This window comes from Mustela nigripes, chromosome 7, assembly GCF_022355385.1.
Source record: "Mustela nigripes isolate SB6536 chromosome 7, MUSNIG.SB6536, whole genome shotgun sequence".
NCBI lineage: Eukaryota > Metazoa > Chordata > Mammalia > Carnivora > Mustelidae > Mustela > Mustela nigripes.
Window position 1 is genome coordinate 67,382,732 of NC_081563.1, and position 16,292 is coordinate 67,399,023.

The following is a 16,292-nucleotide window of genomic DNA, read 5'->3' on the forward strand; positions in this document are numbered from 1 at the left end:
ATGCTGCCTGGCTCTGCAGGTCTCTCTAAATAGCCCCAGTGCTTTACCTGGGATCTGTGGAGATGCTGGCAGAAGAGAAAGGGTGCTAAGGAGGATAACGCTCCTGTTAGATGCCCAGTGTTGCGCAGACAGCAGCCCTTAAACCTCCCAACTGCTTTAGGTTTAACAATGTTCTCTACCCGCTGTATCTCTCCTTTTGATTACATAGGTAATATTAAATCATTAAATTAAGAGCTAATGATTAATCAAATGGTACATTTGTGCAGAACAGTACTGGTTTATTTGACTCCAGGGTCTGTGCCTTTCCTTATTCACTGGGCGGTCAACTCTAGTCCCAAGCCCAGGGAGCTGTGAATACAGACACATGCATCAGCATAGACACTGACTTGTCAACATATAGACACATGGGTTGTCCAAAACATAGGGAGATCTAGATATCCATTAAGGAAATAAAAGACTGTGATTTTTTTCTAGGTGAAAGAATATCTGTAACATCCTGCACTGTGGGAGTCTTGGGGCATGCAGTTTGTACTGGCTTGCAAGAGCCAGCTGTTAAATTTTCAGGAATTTTGTGAGGATGCTCCTGAACGCGGCCCTTATTAGATGCTCAGCTATAGACATCTATGATTAAATAACCTATTAAAAACAAATGTCGGGGCGCCTGGGTGGCTCAGTGGGTTAAGCCTCTGCCTTCGGCTCAGGTCATGATCTCAGGGTCCTGGGATTGAGCCCCGCATGGGACTCTCTGCTCAGCGGGGAGCCTGCTTCCCCCTCTCTCTCTGCCTGCCTCTCTGCCTACTTGTGATCTCTCTCTCTGTGTGTCAAATAAATAAATAAAATATTAAAAAAAAAAAAACAGATGTCACAAGTGCAGCTCATTTCCTAATGATTTTACTACACTTCACCATTACCTCTTCTCTTGAGGTAGAAATAGTATACGATGGTATGTTATTGTGTGTGTGCATGTTTTCCCAATATTCAGTGTCCTTTTGCTGGTAACTTGAACTCAGTGTTAGAAGTTGCAACGACACTAAGGAAATTGATACATAAGACAAGCCAGGGGGTAGTTTCTCTAGGAGAGCTCATTGTTAAACATTTACCAATGCACCACTGGGCACCATCCACACAGGTGTCATGAATTCCCTCTGTAAGAAATAAATAGTCCACAAAGACTAAAGAATACCTTCCGTAAGCCAATGTGCTATCTTTCCACTAGAGACTGGGCCAGGAGGCTGGAGATCAACAGAAAGTCTGCTGGAGTATTATTAGTAAGGGGAGTAGTATAGACTCCTTACATCAAAAGAACACTTGGCCATTCACAAAACTGTGACACTTTTGCGTGAGCTTCACACTGTTTTTTTCTTTGAATTGCCTGTTCATGCCCTTTGTCCACTTTCTTACTAATTTATATTGACTTAATCGGACTTATATGAGCTCTTTATATAGAACATTTAATAACCTCACATATTAGGGATATTAATATTTGTAGTGACACAAATATTTTCTCGCTTTTCCATTTATTTTTTTCAAACCTTATTAAAGTTCTATTTGGGGCCGTATTTTCATTTTGCATTCTCTTGTAGATAAATCTGATCTGTTCCTTAGTTCTGTAGCCTCTGGTCATAGGGTGGTATAGATATTCTGAGATGCTGACCAGGTAATTAGAAAGACTTGAAAAAAAGAAACCTTGAAAGTTTGACAAGTGTCCTAGAAAGACAGCCAACATTTAAAAAAATACTTTACTAGATATTATGTACAAAAGCAAAACAAAGAAAATATATTTCCAATAAGTTTAATAAATGCTTTTCATAGACCACTAAGGCCAGTGAAGGGTAGAAAGCAACACTGAGAGTTCTATGCACGGCAGACACACAGCAGTGGAATAACGGAGCCCTACAGGAAGCAGGAAAGGTGTCTTGACATGTACATTTCATCATTTGCTCTGGAGCTGAAATTTAACACTTGCTCGTTCTGTTTGTATTTTATAAGTAAACAGGAAAGGATTAGAAATCTGATGTTTAAGTTCTTTAAATGTAGAGACCAATTATGCTGTAATTTTGGAAGGAATTAATTATTCCCTAAGAAACTTGGGGTATGTTTCCTGGTTCTGTAAGCATTATTTTAACTTTACTTAAAATATCAAAATCTTTATGCTCCTTTTGCTCTAGATAGTTTTTCTTTAAATGCCATCAATAACCAAAGAACTATGAATATCTAAATAATTATGAAATGTCATTCTTTAACCAGATAACTCTAATTTCATTGCTCAGAACAGCTCGTTTTAAATAGGACTTCCAGTGCATGGGTATGTAATTGCTTGAAATATCTCATAATAGAACCAGAGAAAAGGAAAGACTTCCATTTGCAGCATTTTAGGATTCCATCTGTAAGAACAACTGTAGAGGTTAATGGGTATAGGGTTTTTTTGCGGGGTGTGTGTGTGTGTGTGTGTGATGAAATTGTTCTAGAATTAGACCATTTTAGTGTTCTTACCATAGTGGTGATGACCACACAGCATTGTGAATGTACTGAAACCCAGGGAATTGTACATTTTTAAACAGTCTAAACAAATTTTATGTTCTGTGGATTTTACTTTAAAAAAAAAAAGGTACCAGTCCCCCTGATCCTCCCAGTCTGCTGAGGTGAGGTCACTGCTGGTTTCACATTTGGCGCTCCAGCAGAGAGATCCCTCCCCAACTGTGGGTCTCTGTTTTATGGGTGAAGCATGACAGCATGAGGTTGTGATGCCTGTACAATGTAGTCTGGATTAGGGATTTCAGCTGTTTTCAGGACTTGTTTGGGAATGGCAACTCTAGAACTTGGACACCTCAGGAACTATGGAAAGCTACAGGCTCTGCTCTCAGAAAGAAGGAAGCTCCTAGTCCTGCAGGGAGCTGAGTGTAGGCTCAGTCCTCCTGCCGGTAGAAGACAGAGACCCCCTGATTGTCCATGATGCTCAGAAAGAGCATCTGGGTCACTTTCGAATCACCCTGCTCCTTGCATCCCATCTTTGTATTCGCATCTCTACAATATATGCATTGTAACCACAAGACATAGATTATCTTAAATTTAATAAAATATTTATAAATGAAAAGTAACTGCAGAGCAAAGGGCACTCCACTAGAACGGCAACAGCAGTTACTCTGGAGGGCATGGAGTAGAAGAGAGAAAGCACTATGGCAGGAGGATGTCGCATAGTAAAACGCAGTGGACAGTGACTGGAAAGAGGGCGGGACACTGTGTCCCTGATCTTCTGTGTCTACTCTCTGTTGCTTTGGTGATGGGCAAGAAAGAAAGCGCACTTGCTTTTGAACATCCAGAAATGAAGATTACCTCCTGCCTCCTGGTCATTCCTGAGCCCTACGGTGGAGATTCAAAGGCAAAATCAAAGAATAAAGTTTGTCCAAGGGAAAGAGACTGTTATGAAGATAAATATATGAGTCGAAATCCAAAAACTGAAGACCATGCCATGCTGGCGAGCATCTGGGTACAGAGGAAGACTGGGTCAGAAGCAGCACAGAGGTGGGCAATATGCTAATCTGTCCAACTTCCTGGGTGACTTCAACTGGTTGGCCTGACCCCAGGACTCCTTCAGTCCAAAGGCATGGATCACAGATGCTGTACCACATGATGTCTTCATTCAGTGTGGGGGGGGACACCTACATTTTTGACAGGGGCGGGGGATGACCGGTGGGCAGCTGTACTTTAAGAAGACAAATTATATTAGGGTGAAGATTATTCTCTGAATTAGGGTAGCAGCAGTGGAAATCCCAGAAGCGTTGATAGAGTACAGCTTGTATGCCAGGAAGGCAACACAGTAGACACTGGAGACGCAGAGAATAGAGACAGACAAGTTAGTGCTACAGAAGTGACATGCATCCAGGGAACAATGGGATATTCTACTGGGAACAGTTTTTCTTTCTGAGGGTTCGTGGAGGTGAAGCTTCAGAGAGTGTGAAATGGGAGACGAATGAAGGTAGGCAGTCCAGACAGAGGGAACAGCATGGATAAAGGCTCAGAAGCATGAATGTGTCTGGAATGTTCTGGAAAGAATGAGTAGCTCCATGTGTGAGCACAGGGCATCAGGTTGGAGGTGTGGCTGGCTGGAGGGAGGCTGCCATACCAAGGAGGCCTTGGAAGTCTTTCTGATGGCAAGGAGGAGCCTTTAGAGAGTTTTCCACCAGGCTAAGACTGATGAGACTGAGGGGAACCTGCAGAGACCAGTGAACGAACAGGGTATGAGAAACTGAGGCTGACAGGCCAGTTAGGAGACCGTTGCCTGGAGATAGTGGAGTGCTGTGGTAGTGAACTGAGGAAGGCAGAGGCAGTGGAACTAGGAAACAGGAGACAGATGGAAGAACTAGAATTTGGTGACTGATGGGAGATGGAACATGACAGTTTCTGACCCAGCAGTTGACCTAGGATGCCATTAACTTACAGGCAGAAATTTGCAAGGGGGGACATAGATACATCAGTGTCTCATTTGGGACACACTGAGTGTTCCAGTTATCTACTACAAGACAATAAACAAACCCCAAACGTAGTGGCCAATGATAATAACCATTGTATGATGCAGTGGGCACGGTTCACCTCTCCTCTGCAGTCTGGAGCCTCTGCTGGAAAGAAATGAGACTGGCAGGAGCTGCTTACATGCTGACTTTTTCACTCCTGTATCTAGTTTCTCCATGGGAAAAAAATCTGTGGGCTGGACTCAGCTAGGACCACTGATTGGAAAGTCTATGCCTGGCCTTCCCTGTGTGGTAGCTTCTGGGAAGTCTTACCTCTTCCATGCTGGCTTAGGGTACCAGTGAACCACGGCTTTTAGCCTCGGAAGCCTGATGTCATCGCTTCTGCCTTGGTCTATCAGTCCTAACATTCAGGAGGCCACCCAGATTCAAGGGGACGGGACACAGACCCCTCTCAGTGGGAGAAAAAGTTTGAGGTCATGTTTGAAAACCACCAAGATGAGTTAGAATAAAAACAAGAAGACAAATACAAGATGCAAATAGATGATTCAGATCTTAGTAGCTAATTCAATATTATGTCGGTGGAAGGAAGCCTCAAGGATGAACATACAGGGGGAAGTTTCCCTCCTTGTAATGTAACTGTTAGGATCAGAGAAAAGCCTCTGAGTCTGACTCTGTGGGTTTTAATATCTCTTAACCGTTTGGCCATAGGCAAGTTAGTTAACTACTCTTCCCCTTTTGCTTTACCTGTTAACCCTTTTAATGACTGCAGTCACAGTCATCTCCTTGAAGGTGTCGATGAGGATGCTAGTTAAGAAACATTTAGTTCACGTCACAGTACTGGGCACACGGTCTGCTCAGCTCATACTCATAGCGCTAATGTTTGCCAAACATTCCACCTGCAAGATCTCATGGACTCCCCCCGACGCTGTGATGGCAGTGTTTGCAGTCTCTTCGTGTCGCAGAAGAAGGAGAGGTTAGGTGATCCAGAGAGCTTAGGTAACATTCTCACAGTCACACAGCTGGGAAGTGGCAGGGATGGGAAACCTGCCTTGTTACTTCCTCAGGCTCAGTTCCTCCCATGGCAGCCCTGCAGCTCCCCAGGGAGAGCCAGAAGCATACCCAGGCCCCGCCTGCACTCACCCACACTGTGGGATGAGCTTCCTGGCAAGTTGCTGCGTTTCTGGTGCTGATGCCGTCCCTCTGGGAGCTGACTCTGCGGTGGCCTCGGCCCTCGCACACTATTGGCATGTCTGAAATTTACTAGGAGGGAGACTCCTACAACTGTGATGGCAGGTGGGACTCTCTCAGGCACCCGCCTCCCTGCTTGAAATCTGCAGACTGTTGTATGTTGCATTTGCTCTGGGATGGGTGTGGGCTGGGGTGGGGTAGGGATGTAGCCCCTTCCTCAAAGCCAGTGGGAACCAGGATGGGACACATTAGTGTTCCCTTTGCTCCTTGGGGACAGAGCGCCAGAACAGATGCGGGGCCCAGATGTTCCTGTCCCCTTTCCTAGCCAGAAGGAGAGGCCCAGACAGCTGTGGGAGGAGTGTTGAGTAAGGACAGGCTGGCTTTCTCCCTAAAAATCCAAGGACAGCCAGCATCCTGGGGAAGACTATCAGCCCCCAGGGGCCGTGCCTGCAGGCTCGTGGGTGTCTTTCAGTCCCGGGGCGCTCTGGCCTAGCTCAATACTTTGCACATCTCGATCTGACCTGTCTTCCTATGCGGGGTGCTCAGAGTCAAACAAGACAACATTCAGCATAGTGGCAGGCTTCCTCCTCATCCTTGAGCAACTTAGCACATTGGCACATCTGCGAGAAAATGAATCTACCCACTCATCAGAGACCCTGAAACTAGCTGGGAAGGCACACCAACGTCCGCTGCTGTTAAAGGGCACCCTCCAGGCCCCGAGGAATTTTTCCTGAATTACAAAGGAGAAACAGATAAAATGCCTGTCATAACACACTCCAGAAAACAAGAAGCAACCAGAAGTTCCCATTCATCTAAGGAATCTTTGAAAATCCTGTCTTGGGTGGAGTGACATTTGGTAACAATAAAAGCCGTTCACTGGGCAGGCAGCCCGGAGATGGCCAAAGCCGACTGGCAGCCGGTCCCTCCATGGGCTGTGGCTCACCTCTCAAGGCTTCCAGGAAGTTCGCAAGAATGTCAGGAACCCTGTCTGGCCTTGGTGGGTCCCAGCCCACCCCCACCCAGGCTTCCTCTCCACCAGAGTCACAAGACAAGGCGCCTCCTTCACAGAACTTTCTTCCTCTGAAGACTAGCGAGGCTCCTTCACCTTTTCCCACAGCTCAAGCTGACCAGGTCAACGTCGGAAGAGCCACCAGATGGAACTACCCACAGATTTGAGTGCGTCCCACAGGTTGTCTGGGTTCCTGCCCAAATCAGATGCTAGGGTTGGAATCCTGGATGGCAAACCCGAAACATCACCTCAGCTAGGTGGCAACAAGTTTGAGTTAATAAACTTGCTACTCTTGTTTATAGGTTTTTGTTTTTTTTTTTAAGCACCAAAGTAACAGCTAATATTTGTAATGCACTGTTAAAGGAATATGTAAAGTACTTTTTGTAACTGACATCTCATGATTTCCATTACAGTCTTACAGGCGTGATAGGGAATTTTATTTCCTTTCCCTCTTCTTTCTCTGAAAATGTAACTTTCACTCTTTTTTTTTTCTTTTTGATGGCTGGCAGCACTGAAATATAATATAGGGCTAAAGTAGGATGGAATTACTCAGTGTTTTGTGCTATGTGAATGTATGGACAATAATGTTAGAAACAAGATGAAGGGAACGTCCCACAAGATCGCCCTGCAGTGGGTTCCTTTAACAACTCTGGTGTTGTTAAAAAACAAAATTCATCCACATAAATTTAAAGATCAAATTGGCTTTATTCAATAATTCATGAATTGAGCATCATCCCACCCAGGAGCTCTTTTGAGCTGCAGAGAAGGTTTTTAAGGACAGAGAGGCAACAGGAAAAAGGATGTTATCAGCAAAGAATGCATTGGTTCAGGCAAGGTCACCCTGCTAAGGGGAACACAGAGGGTCTCTTAGGGGTTACCTCCTTGTGCTGACCAGGAAACTCCAGGTTGGTCTGTTAAAGGTCACATTCTCTAGGGGGTTGAAAGTGCAGTTAGGTTAAGTATTGAATCTTGATTTGCTGACATGGACCTTAACCTGAAGTGACTCTGTTTTGGGCCTGTGATTTTCTTTTTAGCAGGTGATGAAAAATGTCAGTGTCACCTCAATTTACAAACTACCCTGTGGCCTAAAAACAAAACTTTTTTTTTTTTTTTAAGTTTAGGCTCCTGGAGCCCAAGGAGGGGCTTGAACCCATGGCTCTGAGATCAAGACCTGAGCCAAAATCAAGTGTTGGATGAGCCAGCCAGTCACCTGTAATATATATTATATATAGAGAGACATATGAAAATAAATGTACACAGTAGTGTTCGTTTTTCTCCCTTCAAGAACAGTGCTTCACTGTAACCAAGGAATTTTCCTAGTTATTTGAACAACCATTTTTGGTTGTCTATTAAAATTTTCACAGGATCAGGACTTCAAAGATAAATAAACTGCTCATCTGTCTGTTGTTTTATACATTTTAAAGCACTTCCAAATACATTTGTGTTTCCAATTTGATCGTTCAGGTCACCTGGGACTTAGGCAGTTGAATGTAACTGTTCTTCGATCACAAAACTGATATTTATGTACATGAGATGGCCTGTTCTAAGACCTGCCTTGGGGTTAGAAACCAGATTTTTCAGCATTTGGCTCAGGTTTGGTGCCAGGTGCCTCCTTAGAGATTTCCAGGATTTTTTTTAGCCTCCTGAGAAGGGATTACTGTTAGGTGATATGAGTCCAAATATCTGTAAATCTAGGATCATTTCACTTCAGATAGTCATATGGACACACACCTACATTAATTTTGTCTATGTCAGTTTCATTTTACTTTTCAGCAAACTGAGGATTTAAGTTCTTCTTCTGAGAGGAATATTGTGCTGTGACCCAGTTGATGGTTCAAGACTCTCATGGCCAGCTGTGTGTCCTCTGCATAAGCTGCACAGCACCACAAGTGAGCTAGGGCCCTTAGAGGGAGTGTATAGCTCCTGGGGAAGCTGCAATTTGGTTCTGAGAGGATTCAAGATTTCCAAAAAGATTGGAAGGACAGTTGGGCTGGACATGACAGAACTGCCCTACTGGGGTAGAGTTTCAGCCAGATTCCCAGGTGAGGAAGGGTGCACCAGGGAAAGGTGCCCCATGGCTAAGGGAGCACCCGGGCTGGATCTTGGTGCTCTGCTGACCAGGTCTTACATGTGGAAGACAAAGAACGTGATAGCAAAACCTGATGACCCATTTCAGAGGGAAACCCCCTGAGCCTGGTCCTCTTCCCAGTCTACAGCACAATGTCTCCAAGAGGGCTGGTGTGAGGAGATGAAGAGCTTCGAAAGAGGATGCATACTTGGGGCCTAAGGTCTGGGTCTGGCAGCAATATTGGTATTTATTTGATCAGCTGTGTATTTAAAATGTTTCTGAATTATGATGTCCTGAGAAGGGGTCTGGACTCCATAGTTTACTGTAGGTTCAAGCACTGCCCATTGTCTCATTTTTAATAACTTCATTGAGAGATGCTGTTGACCCTTGAACAACATGGCTCCACCTTTATGCAGATTTTGTGGATAATTATAGTACAGTATGGAAATTCTTTTTCTTATGATTTTCTTAACATTTTCTTTTCTCCAGCTTACTTTATTGTAAGAATACAATATATAATACATATAACATGCAAAACATGTGTTAATCTATTTGTTAGTAGTAAGCCTGCCATCAACAGTAAGCTATTGGTTAAGATTTTGGGGGCATCAAAAGCTATACGTGGATTTTAGACTGCATAGGGGGTTGGGCACCCTGTTCCCTTGCGTTGTTCAAAGGGCAACTATAATTGACATGCAATAAAGTGTGGTGTTTTAAAGTGTAGAATTCAATGGTTTTTATTATGAGGTTGTGCACTGATCACCTGTCTGATTGCACAACATTTTCATCACCTCAGAAAGAAACCCTGTATCCATTAGCAGTCACTCCCGTTCCCCTTCTGCCATGCCCCGCCCCTGGCAACCACTGATCTTTGGTTTCTATGGATTGGCCTACTTTGGACATCTTCTATACATGGAATCCTACAACCTGGAACCTTTTGTGTCTGGTTTCTTTCACTTGACATAATGTATTTTCAGTGTTTGCTCTCACTGCCATATAATCTTCCATTGTATGGGTATACTGTGTTTCATGAATTCGTCTATAAACTGGTGTACATTTGGCTTGTTTCTGCTTTCTACCTATTGTGAATAATGCTGATACGAGCATTGGTGTGTAAGTTTTTGTGTGGATACATGTTTTACATTTTCTTGGGTATTTTCCTACAAGTTGGACTCCTGGGTTGTATGTTTAACTTTTTGAAGAACTACCAGACTATTTTTACAGTGGCTGCAGCATTTTATAACCCTACCAGCAATGAATCAGGGTTCCAATTGCTCCATATCCTGGAAGACACTTGTCGTCTTTTTGGTTTTGCTATCCTAAGGGGTTATGAAGCAGTTGCTGATCGTGGTTTCCATTTGCATTTCTGTAATGTCCCTCGATGTTGGGAATCTTTTCATGTGTTTATTGGCCATTTGTATGGCTTCCTTAGAGAAAAGTTTATTCAAATCCTTTCCCATCTATAACTGGTATTATTTTAATTGTTGCGTTTCTGAATGGTTTATATGTTTTGGATACACATCTCTTAAATGATTTGCAAATATTTTCCCCAGTGGGTTGACTTTTTTTTTTGACGGTGCTCTCTGGAGCACAGATTTTAAAGTCCAACTTACCTATGTTTTCTTCCGTTTCTTGTGGTTTTGGCATCATACAAATCATTGCCTAATCCAAGGTGATAAAGATTTACACCTATGTTTTATTTGTAAGAGTTTTTTGGTTCTCACTCTTACATTTGGGTTGCTGATCCATTTTGAGTTAATTTTTGTTAAATGTAGAGAAGGGGTCCAACTTTATCATTCTGCATGTGGTTACCTAGTTGTCTAGAGCTGTTTGTTGAAAAGACTGTTCTTTCCCCCATTGAATGGTTTTGGCACCCTTGTTGAAAAGCAATTGAACATAGGTGTATGAATTTATTTCTGAACTGTCCAATCATGGATCTTTATGTCTATTTTTTTTTTAAAGATTTTATTTATTTATTTGACAGAGAGAGATCACAGTAGGAGAGGAAGGGAAGAGATCACAGAGAGAGGAAGGGAAGCAGGCCCCCTGCTGAGCAGAGAGCCCGATGCGGGACTCGATCCCAGGACCCTGAGATCATGACCTGAGCTGAAGGCAGCGGCTTAACCCACTGAGCCACCCAGGCGCCCCTTTATGTCTATTTTTTAAAAGATTTTATTTCCTTATTTGAGAGAGAGAGAGACAGAGATAGCAATAGAGATAATGAGGGAGAGCATGAGTGGAGAGGAGAGGGAGAAGCAGGCTTCCTGCCAAACAGGGAGCCTGACAGGAGACTCAATTCCAGGACCCTGGGATCATGACCTGAGCCAAAGGCAGACACTCAACTGACAAAGCCACCCAGATGCCCTTCTTTATGTCTCTTTTTATGCCAGTACTACCCTATCTTGATTCATGGTAGCCTTGTAGTAGATTTTGAAACCAGGAAGTTTGAGTCCACCACTTTGTTCTTTTTCAAACTTATTTGGCAGTTCTGGGCCCCTGGCATTTCCATATGAATTTTAAAGATTATTTATTTATTTGACAGAGAGAGAGAGAGAGAGATCACAAGTAGGCAGAGAGGCAGACAGAGAGGCGGGGATGGGGGGGAGGCAGGCTCCCCATTGAGCAGAGAGCCCGATGTGGGACTTGATTCCAGGACCCTGAGATCATGACCCAAGCCAAAGGCAGAGGCTTAACCCACTGAGCCACCCAGGCGCCCCTCCATATAAATTTTAGGATCAGCTCCAATTTCTGCAAAAAAGGACCTGGGATTTGAAAGATTTTGTGTTGACTCTGTCAACCAGTTTAGGGACTGTTGCCAGTTTAAAATTATTTGTTCCAATCCATGAACATGCACTTTTTTATTTATTTAGAGCTCCTTTAATATCTTTCAATAGTCTTACACTTTTTTTTTTTTGCTATACTTATTCCTAATTATTTTATCCTTTTTGAGAGTGGGATGGGAACAGGGCAAGTTAAAACAACACAGAGTTTACTGTTCTTATACAGACTCGGTCATTTTTACTGAAAAAATGTTCTTCCTATTATTGTAAGCCCTTGGTTAATTTTAAGAATTTTGAAACAGTTGCTTTTGACAATATTTGTCAGTGTTCTCAGGTCTTTTATGGAGGAGTGGGTTTTTATAAGGGTTTTCTCTGATGTGCCAGAAATTAGAACTGCCCATTGTTTATACCACTGTCTTTCTTGGATCACCTGCCTGGTCGCTGAGGATATTTGAGATATAGAAACAAGTGACTGGAAAATAAAGAGGTTCTGGCAAATATAGAAATTCAATGGGCCACAGGACATAATGGTGGCCGTCATATATTAGCAGTTATATTGGACCAAAATGCTCATCACTGAAGTCACAGGTAGAGTGGTAAAACAGGTATTAGAAGTTATTCCTCAGTGAACTAGAAGTGAGAGGGCAATGAGGTGTCTGATAATAAGGCACATTTTTCATGCTTCTTGGTTGAAGCCCAAACCAGGAAAATATCGTTAAATTCCAAATCTAGGAATGACAAGTACATTTCAAGTGTCAACTTGAATCAATTCATAATAATAACCTAGAGCTCAATGTTAAGAAAATTCTGTGATCACATGTGACCTTAGTGCCAATCCCTATATTGGTCAGATCCAGCCAAGAAAGAGTGGCCAAATTGGGTGAAAGGAGAATTTAATAAAAGGGTTCTTTAGGAAGCGGTGGGCAGAGTTAAAGGAAGTCTATGAGGGAGTGGTGCTGGACATAGGACAAATTGTGATTCTTACTCCTAGGCCTAAAGGACCTTTAATAGGATTAATTGAAGAAATGGGAGTTTTAGTGATTGATCTAGAGTTCTTCTTTTGGCCATTTTTTAGTCTCATATGTGAGTTATGTATAGTAAAACCAATAATTTGTCCTTAAAAAATTCAGCAGTTCTTAACTAAAAAATGCTTGGGAAGACTTCTAGAGCAAAACAAATACAATTATTAACTTTTATCAAACATTTCAACTTTAATATAGTTAAGAGTTTCCACACACCAAGGATTTTCACTATAGACATCTTTATCTTGCTTAATTTTCACAACAAATAAATCTATAGTGCAAGGTGTGAGAGTCTCCAAGCCCACGATGACTTCTGACATCAAGTTTGGGGATTGTCACAACCACCCTCACATTCAATAATTTGCTGGAAGGACCCACAAACTCACTAAAAGCTCTTATATTCACAGTTATGGTTTATTACAATGAAAAGATACACATTAAAATCAGTGGAGAAAAGAGGCACATGGGGCAGAGTCCAGGAGAATTCCAAGCATGAACTTCCATTTGTCTTCTCTCAGTGAAGTTGTGAGCAGTGCTAACTTCTTTCAGTAATGTGTGATCAAAACACATGGAATATTGTCAACTAGGATGCCTTGCTAAGTTTTGGCATCCAGAGTTTCTTATTAAGCTTGGTCCTATAGACATGGTTGATGCCCACCTGACTGACCTTATTCTCCAACCCCTCCAGAGGTCAAACTAATACTGTGTGGCCCAAGACCTCACCCCCACCAAAAACTGCATTGTCAGCATAGACTTTCTGGCATGGTCCAGGGTCCCCAGATAAACAAAGACCCTCTTGTCAAGAAAGATATTCCAAGATCTTAGAAGTTACCTCACAGAAGTCAAGGGCAAAAGCCAGAACTCTCTTTGGGCAAGGTTAATCCTTCACTACACAAGCACGTACTAAGGTTATAGAACCCTAATACAAAAACAGAATGGAGGAAACCCTACAGGTAAGCAGACATCTGATAGGGATTTCCTTTTTGTCCCATAGCTCATTGGTATTTTTTAGTGTCTATAAGAATTACTATATACAAAATTTTGTATATTGGACACACCATGGGCCAAATAGGGGATTTTCAAGGGAATTTTGGCATTATAGACTGGCTCTTAAAAATACCTTCTCAAGGGGTGCCTGGGTGGCTCAGTGGGGTAAAGCCTCTGCCTTCAGCTCAGGTCATGATCCCAGGGTCCTGGGATCGAGCCCCGCATCGGGCTCTCTGCTCCGTGGGGAGTCGGCTTCCTCCTCTCTCTCTGCCTACTTGTGATCTCTGTCTGTCAAATAAATAAATAAAAATCTAAAAAAAAAAAAAAATACCTTCTCAATATTCCCAACTCCTTCCACAGTGAAACACAAAGACTCTTGCATAGACTTGCATGAAACACATAGATTCATTAAAAAAAAAAAAAAAATACAAAAAAAACAAAAGCAAAGGGGTGCCTGGGTGGCTTAGTTGGTTAAGTGCTTACCTTTGGCTCAGGTTGTGGTCCTGGGGTCCTAGGATAGAGCATCATCGGGCTCCCTGCTCAGTGGGGAGCCTGCTTCTTCCTCTCCTCCCTCCTTATGCTCCCTCTGTTTCTCTCTCTCAAATAATTAAATAAAATCTTAAAAAACAAAACAAAAAACAAAAGCAAAGCAACAAACAATAGCACCCTAAAAAAGAATTGTTTTTACAGAAGAACTTAATCTGGAAATTCAGTTTCTTTTACTGCCACAATTAAGATTCTAGCCATGAAAATTGTGCTAGGTCCTACATTTTTTTCAATTCATTTGCATATGATTGTGAAACAAATTGCTGGGAACTCTGGGGACCATTTTCAGGGTATCTTTTCTGATACAAGGTTGACTGAAGAATGGGAAAATTGTGTGACCTATCAAATTACTTAGGAGTAAAACGTTTGGCTTTCTTAATCTTCAGCACTAAAAAGTTTACAGAGTAATTTGAAGAAAATTTTATAATAGTTATTTTGAAAAGTAAAAAGTAACATATATTCTCTATGTCTCACAAAATTCACTCCTTCAGAAATGTTCTGTGTGGTTACCCATCTTTGATTTTAGTTGGCACGTAACAGCACTGGGCTCTGCCTTCTGGGCTGAAATATTGTAGATCGCCTTGATATAATTTATCAACAAAAAGCATTCTCTCCATAAACCTTAATAAGTTAGCAAAGAGTTTCTGTGGTAGAAAGGGTTTTTTTCTCCTTTGTTACCTTTTGATTTATAGCATGTCCTTCACAGGAGCCATGTTTGAGGAAAATAGCAATTCTCACTAATTGTTACATGCAGCCTGTCCTCCTCACAGAATGAATACAAATAACAAAATATACTAATACCAATAAATATTTTTTTGTATGACACACCAGTAATTAACTTTGCAAATTTGCCTTTAAAAAACACACATACTCCCAAAACAAAAAAACCTTTGTTGCACAATAGATCAATGGTTGCCAGACTATGATTTCACAGACTAGGAAAATTACCAAAATTTTGGGAGGAATTGACATAGAGTTGCCAAATATTTCCTTTTGCCGAATAAAGATACTACAAGAGGAAAAAAAAAGTCCCCTAGAATCTAATATCAGAATTATTGCATGAAAGGACACTTTTGTAGTTAATACATTAGTGGATCCATATGATTTGCTGATTTATCTTTCTCGTTTTTCTGCTTACATCCTCCTTGGTCTGTCCAGGCTCCATACTGGTCTTTTGCATGTGAACCTCGCACAGGGGCTGTGCTAATCTTCTGTATCATTCCAATTTTAGCAAATGTGCTGCCAAAGTGAGTACCAGACCATCTTTTAAATGACTTCAGTGGTAATTTCATGGAAGGTCTGGGCATAACGAACTCTTCCTGTGAGGGATTACAACAACGGAATCTGAAGCAGGCTGTCCATGCTTGAATCCCAATTTGGACTCTTTCTAGCTGTGTGACCTTGGGCAAGTTACTTAACTTTCCTGTATCTTAGTTTCGTCATCCCTGATATAGTAATATTTAATAGTAACTACCTCAGAGGGTTGTTGTGTGGATTATGAGTTAAAATAGATAAAGCACCTAGAACAGTGCCTTGTAAAGTTGTATTATATAGGTACTTGTTGTCAGTGCTAATCTGTGTATGTCTGGCAGGGTCCACATTTTGTCCTCATTCTTGAGTTACAGTTCAGCGAAGCATGGAATTCTATGTTGAGCCTCACTGCCTTTCAGCATTTTCAAGATACTATTCCATTTTCTTTTTGCATCCCTCATTGTGTTTGAGAAGTTTATCTTTCCTTTGAAGTTTATCTTTCCTTATGGGCAACAATCTCTTTTCTCTCAGATTTGCTTTTTTTTTTTTTTTTAAAGATTTTATTTATTTATTTGACAGAGAGAAATCACAAATAGATGGAGAGGCAGGCAGAGAGAGAGAGGGGGAAGCAGGCTCCCTGCTGAGGGGACAGCCCGATGCGGGACTCGATCCCAGGACCCTGAGATCATGACCTGAGCCGAAGGCAGCGGCTTAACCCACTGAGCCACCCAGGCGCCCTCAGATTTGCTTTTAAAGCTTTTCTCTGTATGTTTGGTGTTCTGCTGTTTTATTATTCTATGTCCATGCATAGATTTAATCACATTTTTTTCTAGCTCAGAATTCATTCCACTCCTTCAAATCGGAGACTACCATCTTTAATTGTAGAAAATTCTCAATCAGAAGTTATGATGAGATTCTGCTGCAAGTGTTTTAAAAACAATTCTAAATCAAAGTGGTTCCTACAAGACAGAA

The 16,292-nt window shown here is 42.0% G+C and overlaps 1 pseudogene; it reads right to left on the bottom strand.

The window, feature by feature from the left end:
• Positions 1 to 15,241: 15,241 nt before the first annotated feature.
• LOC132022912 (U6 spliceosomal RNA) lies at positions 15,242 to 15,324 on the bottom strand (annotated as a pseudogene).
• Positions 15,325 to 16,292: the final 968 nt, after the last annotated feature.